Raw genomic sequence first — 5099 nt, 5'->3', positions numbered from 1 at the left:
CAGATGCTGAGGCCGAGCCGAGAGGCAGCGGCAGATGCAGAAACAGAGAGACAGTCATGGGAGCGGAGGCGGAGGAGCTGAGAACAGCCAGGGTCCTGGAGAGGCCGGGCTGCAGGCCGAGCAACAAAGACAATGAAACAAGCAGGACACAGAGGCCACGGGGAGACCAAGACCGGGACAGGTCGCAGCCCTGCCCAAGGCCGCGCCGGGAGAAGCGGAAACATGAAGCCCCGTTTCCCAGCTTGGGGGGCCCTGGCTGGGCCTGAGCCCCAGTGTCTGTCCTTTGGGGCGGCTTGTCTGTGGGGCCGAGCGCCTGGGCGTCCCTGCAGCCCATCTGATGATGGGGAGGGGTGACAGTATTAATCCACATTTATTAGCCACTCTCTGCTAAGCCAAGAATGTGGTACCAAGCGGTGGAACACATGTAAGACTTGTCCTTGGGGTGCTGCCAGGCTAAAGGGACAAGCACACCGATCGTGGAAAATGAACTCCAAGGCCTGTGTTACTTGCCCCGTAGCGGGAGGGCAGGAGGCGTTCTGATCGGGGAATGAGTCCGCTTGATTGTGTGTGTCTGTGTGCGTGGATGTTAGACAGAAACAAGGACCACAAGTCAACACATGCGTATGGGTCACCAACCAATGTCTAGAGTAGACTCTAGAGTCTAGACACTGTTTAGACCTTGAAAATAATACACAGAAGCTTACGAGGAAGCGCTCGGCCCACTGGAGTATGGAAATGTGCAGATGACCCCATACCGAAGGAGAGTAGTGCAGAGAGCGGGATACTTCTGTAGAGTTTAGTGGCCTTGGACCTGTCTTTAAGGTCATTTGTTTGATTTCTGGCTTTGTCATTGACTACTGTTTGACCTTGGGGAAATTACTTCTGTTTCCTCAGCTGTGAAATGGGAACATTAATACCTCATTGAATGGTTGAAGATTAGTATGTGTTAAAGCACTTTGCAAAAAAATATCAGCTGTTGGTCCTTTGGCGCCGCTAGAGTAACCAAGGAAGGTGTGGCATTTTTGAGCTGGTACTTCAAGGACAGCTAAGATTTCAGAGTCCGGAGTCTGGCTGAAGTGGGGGCTGAGTGAAGAACTCCATACGGAGGGAATGAAATGAACAGTAGCCCACATACTGACTGAAAACCTAGAATGTGCTAGCAGATTGAGATCCAAGATGGTTAAGACCTATCCTCAAAGAGGGCAACTGAGAACATTCCCATTGTAGTGTGTCGTGAGTTTATATGATAGGAAAGCAGTGAAAGCGTGTATGGTAAGTTTATTTATGCCACAGACATTTGGGGGTCCAACATGTGGCAGGTATCTGTGCCAGCAGACAGGTAAGAAGTTAAAAAATGGCAAAGAGCTAGCCAGCCGTGGGCAAACTACGACCCGCAGGCCCGTTTGAAATGAATAAAACTAAAAAAAAAAAAAGACAGTACCCTTTTATGTAATGATGTTTACTTTGAATTTATATTAGTTCACACAAACACTCCATCCATGCTTTTGTTCCGGCCCTCCGGTCCGGTTTAAGAACCCATTGTGGCCCGCGAGTCAAAAAGCTTGCCCACCCCTGACTACTAGCCCCCTTGAAAGAACCTTCCCCCCAAAGCTGAGTAGCCCACACATCATACTCTTGCAGAGCTGGCTTTGACTGAGAAGACAAAGCCTCGAGTTACTAGGTCTGAACCTGAACTTGGGTTTAAAGATACAGTAGCCCCTCCAGGAAATGCCTGGTCGGGCCATAGGTAGCTATGAAAACATAGCAAGATAAAAAGAACTAATCCAAATAAAAACTATATAGATATGTGTAAACAAATTTTTAAATATGTTTTTAGTGATTTCAGAGGATAAGGGAGGAGAGAGGAAACATCAAGGATGAGAGAGAATCATTGATCTGTTGCCTCCTACCTGCCCCCCTGCTGGGGACAGCCTGCACCCTGGGCAACCTGCAGCCCACCCTGACCAGAATTGAACTGGTGACCTCCTGTTTATGGGTTGATGCTCAGCCACTGAACCACACCGGCCTGGCTAAAAATATATTTAAAAAAATAAAAATAACTAATCCAGATTATTAAATGGAAAAACTGCTGTGTACCATGCGTTGCCCCTTAGGAAGCTCAAGGTGGGATCTTTGTCTAAACAGCCCCCAGACCTTATCACATGAATGACTGCATGATTTGTTGGAGTTAAAAAGCATATAAATAGAATATTGCATCACTATTAACTCACATCATCTCTAAACTTAACACAAAAGACCAGCCAAGCACCTTTTCTGCAGAGCAAATTTTAAAAATATATTTATTGATTTTTTAGCGAGTGAGGGAGACAGAAACATTGATTTGTTGTTCCATTTACTATTTTTTAAATGTTTTTATTGATTTCAGAGAGAAAGGGAGAGAGCAAGAAACATCAACCTCAATCTGACTCCTGCACGCACCCCAACCTGGGATAGAACCAGCAACCCAGGCAAGTGCCCTGACTGGGACTTGAACTGGCGACCTTTCAGTGCACAGGATGATGCCCAACCAACTGAGCCACACTGGCTAGAGCTATGTTACTTCCTTTGACTCAGCAATTCCTTTTATAGGAACTAGGCCCAAGGAAATGGCTGGACAAGTACACAACGATATTACCACAAAGATGTTCACCCCTGCTCAACATTGCTTATCACAATGAAGAATGGGAATCAACGTAAATACTGAGCATCTATAAAAATAGCAATGTAGATGTGCATTTATTATCATAGAAAGAAAAAGAAAAAATGTACAAAAAATAAAAAATAAAAGAAAGCTGTGTTGCCCTGGCTGGTTTGGCTCAGTGGATAGAGCGTTGGCCTTCAGACTAAAGGGTCCCTGGTTCAATTCTAGTCAAGGGCGCATGCCCAGGTTGTGGGCTCATCCCCAGTGTGGGGCGTGCAGGAGGCAGCCAGTCAATGATTCTCTCTCATCATTGATGTTTCTATCTCCCTCTCCTTTCCTCTCTGAAATCAATAAAAATATATTTTAAAAAAGGAAAATGTATAGAACATACTAGTATGAATGGACAGAAACTGGCTTCCAAACAAAGTTATAGTATGATCCTATTTTTGTAAATATATATTAATATGTAGAGGCATAGGAGAAAATCTAGAAAGATAAAAAGGCTTAATAGTAGTGATACTAGATGTAAATTTTTCTAATTGCATTTTTTAAAATTTTCTATGAGAATATGTGTTGGTTATACAATAAATGAATATACATGTTTATTTTACATGTTATTTTAAATATATTGATTTCAGAGAGGAAGGAGAGGGAGAGAGAGAGAGAAACATCAATGATGAGAGAGAATCATTGATCGGGTGCCTCCTACACACCCCACATTGGGGATCGAGCCCGCAACCCAGGTATGTGCCCTGACTGGGAATTGAACCGTGACCTCGTGGTTCATAGGTCGATAACCATTGAACCATGCCAGCCAGGCCCATGTTATTGTCTTGAAGGTTGCTGAATAACTCAGGGAAGAGCTGATCAGAGTCTGAAACTAGAGCAGGAGCAAGAGGGTAGTGGGTATAGAAAGAAGGGGACCAATTTTTCTGATTGATAGGAAGCACTTAGACACACATTGGATATATCCTGTGGAGAGCAGGGGTGGGAGGTGTTCAGTTTTAACTGACTCAGGGCTGCTCAGCCTGATGAGCAAGGGGGAAGGATTGTGGTGAAGGGAGAGGAGCATTTTTCCTTCCCTTGGCTTCTGGAAGGACTGTTTATCCCTCTTACACTACTTTAGCATCAGTGCTGTCACACTTTTGGCTATTTCTGTCTCCCCAGAGGACCGTAAGTAACCCTGACTGATTCACTCTGTTTGGATCCTCAGCAACGAATCTACCAGAACCCACTAGATGTGAACTGGTGGCACTGTCACACCCCCAGCTCATCCCATAACAATACTAGCATTCTGTGCGGGCTCCTCTCATCTGCCAGGCACGGTACTAACAGCTTTTTGTGTATTAGATCATATAATCTTCATCATGACCCTATCAGGCAGAATTTGTTGATGGTGCCATTTAACAGATAAAGAAACTAAGGGGACTCTTTCCTCCTCCCCACTTGGGAATCTGTACTTGTTCTTCAATAAATCTCCACCTTTGCTATACCATCTTCAAAAAAAATAAAATAAATAAAAATAAACTAAGTCACAGAGAGGTTAAAGTAAAATGCCATGGTCACACAACAAGCAAAATGACACTCTTAATGTCTCTATAATCATGTGAAGTTTGCACAACTTCTGTGAATTCAGTGTGGCAGGAGCTTCCAAACCCATTTGATAGATGAGGAAAGTGAGACTCAAGAGAGGTGATTTTTCCCAAGGTTACATGCGGGGAACAATACTAAAAACGAAGTTGAAGTAAGGATAAGATATACACATGGCAACATGAATAAATCTTCAAAATAGTGCTGAATTGCCCGGCAGGCGTGGCTCAGTGGTTGAACATCGACCTATGAACCAGGAGATTGAGGTTTGATTCCTGGTCAGGGCACATGACCGGGTTGCGGGCTCGATCCCCAGTGTGGGGTGTGCAGGAGACAGCTGATCAATGATTCTCTCTCATCATTGATGTTTCTGTCTCTCTCTCCCTCTCCCTTCCTCTCTGAAATCAATAAAAATATATTTTAAAAAATAGTGCTGAGCCCTGGTCAGTTTGGTTCAGCGGATAGAGCATCTGCCTGCAGACTGAAGGGTCCCAGGTTCAATTCCAGTTAAGGGCATGTACCTTGGTTGCAGGCACATCCCCAGTTGGGAGTGTGCAGGAGGCAGCTGATCAATATTTCTCTCTCGTCGATGTTTCTAACTCTCTATTCCTTTCCCTTCCTCTCTGTAAAAAAAAATCAAGATATATTTATAAAAAAATAGTGCTGAATGAAAAAATTCACAGAAATGTATTCATATATATATATTAATATATAAAACCATTTGCATAAATTTATACTGTATACTAGCCCTAGCTGGTGTGGCTCAGTTGACTGGAGCATCATTCTGTACACCAAAAGGAGAATTTGATTCCCCCCAGGTTGTGGGTTGGGGTATGTGCAGGAAACAACTGATAGATGTCTCTCTTTC

Source organism: Myotis davidii, unplaced genomic scaffold, assembly GCF_000327345.1.
Source record: "Myotis davidii unplaced genomic scaffold, ASM32734v1 scaffold1391, whole genome shotgun sequence".
In the NCBI taxonomy this organism is placed as follows: Eukaryota; Metazoa; Chordata; class Mammalia; order Chiroptera; family Vespertilionidae; genus Myotis; species Myotis davidii.
The sequence above is the reverse complement of the archived record's forward strand: the minus strand, read 5'-3'. Positions refer to the sequence as shown.